This window comes from Orycteropus afer, unplaced genomic scaffold (assembly GCF_000298275.1).
Source record: "Orycteropus afer afer isolate SDZICR_OR568_19922 unplaced genomic scaffold, OryAfe1.0 scaffold00018, whole genome shotgun sequence".
Taxonomy (NCBI): Eukaryota; Metazoa; Chordata; class Mammalia; order Tubulidentata; family Orycteropodidae; genus Orycteropus; species Orycteropus afer.
The window spans coordinates 21,878,592-21,880,498 of record NW_006921605.1 but is presented as its reverse complement, the minus strand read 5'-3'; the positions used below and the strand labels follow the sequence as shown (position 1 = coordinate 21,880,498).

The following is a 1,907-nucleotide window of genomic DNA, read 5'->3' as shown; positions in this document are numbered from 1 at the left end:
AAAAGCACATAACAAAAATGACAGCAACAAATTCATACTTGCTGATAATTACATATATGGCAAGGGACTTACCTCTAAGATATATAGTGGAAGAGTGGATGACCAAACTATGGTACAGACACATAATGGAATGTTATGCAGCGCTAAAGAATAATGTAGAGTCTGCAAAACACCACATAATATGGATGAACTTGGAGGACATTATACTGAGTAAAATAAGTCAATCACAGAAGGACAAATATAGTATTAGTTCATTGTTGTGGAGGGTCAAGGAAAGGTTTATATATGGAGGGAACCTTTCTTTGTTGGCTGCCAGGAGTTGGAGGGAAGGGGAGGGAATACTGAAAAAAAGAAAAAGAAAAATGCACTGACCCATGTCACTTTAGTTTTGTGTAATTTCACTGTACATAACTTATATTTCAATAAAATGTATTAAAAAAAATCACAGCAAAAGTGGGAGGGTACTATTATGTACTTGAAAGTATTTCAAGAAAGAAACTAACGGATTGGAATTCCTAGGATATGTGTGTTAACCTCAACTGATCCCTAATTTTACTGCATAACTGTGTGCTTACAGTTAAATCATTTAGTCTTCCTATTTCAATAGCATGTACCTAAGCCATATCTTCAATTTTGAAAGGGCAATGACATTTTACAAGTAAAGAATTATATAATACATGAAAGCATAATAACGATCAGTCTTATAAACACAATGGCAGAAGAAGGAAGAAATTCTGTATTTATCACTTTGTGAATTTGGAAAACTTATATTTAGACAGAAAGACCCATTTGGTTAAGATTCCTGTTTACAAAGTAGGCAAGATTCTAGATTCCAGAGTAAAGACAGTAATTTGGTCTCAAGTCAAAAGTAAAAAAGTTATCTGCTTAAAACAAAGCCCAATAACCTACATAAAATGCTCTTTTCCAATCACTAGTTCCTTTTGTTCCATTTGACTCAACCATCATACCCCGAGTCCAAGTGCATTCCAAAACAATGCAAGTTTGTCTGTACAGTTGGCAAAGATCGAGGAACAATCAGCTAATTTCGTTACCACCTGGTAGAGTAAAAGAATATAGCGCATGTATAGAAAAGACTTGTGTGATTTGATTTTATGTTCTGTTCAAACATAGCAATTTGTGCTTTCGTATATACCTCTACCAAAGCCGAATGAGAACTTTATAACCACATTGTACTTGGAACGCAAGGAAGTACCCTACCATGTAATTCCCCCAAAATTCAACAGGGAAAAAGAAGGCTCTATTGAAAAACAGGGAGTGCCACATGCGTGGCGAAAGACCTGTTCCTCAGCCATCCCACCGCTAAAGCAGCAGTGTAGGCCACTCCGCAACTACATTCAGAAGAAAGAGAACAGTGGCTTTCAATTCAGCTCTGAGGCCAAGGTAGCTTGACACTAGTTATCTTTTCAATCAAATTGCGAACACATGCTTCTAGATGACAAAAATCCATAAAGAGAAAAAAAGGGAAGAACTCATTTTTTTTTTTTTATCTAGCTAAATCTGTGCAAAAATATTAGAAAGATAAATCAGAAAAAAAAGTGCCAGGCAGTAGCACTCACAAACAACATTCAAACCCCCCAGTCCTCAATCAAAACCGCGCCTCAAGCAGAATAAAGTGCACTCTCGCAATTCACCTTATTTCAACACAGATTACATTAATAAATCCAACCCTGTTGTAATTTCAAACTTCACAGCTGGCAGAAAGTCGCAGCTTGCTAGTTCTTCTTTTTGCATGGTCTGCCTGGCCTCCGAGGCCCTAATGCACAACAAAAGGGGTACAGGTACCCACTGCTCTAGGAAAGGTGCCACTTGGCTGTTAGGAGAGCCCTATGCTAGTCCCACCTACACTAGTACCTGTTTCCGCAGGTGCTAGTGTACAAAGAGGATTT

At 37.7% G+C, this 1,907-nt stretch overlaps 1 protein-coding gene across 1 annotated transcript in view; it reads right to left on the bottom strand.

Moving 5' to 3' along the window:
- Positions 1–1,907, bottom strand: part of NSF (N-ethylmaleimide sensitive factor, vesicle fusing ATPase) — a 130,015-nt gene that overhangs the window by 119,741 nt on the left and 8,367 nt on the right. The gene's annotated exons all lie outside the window — the stretch shown is intronic.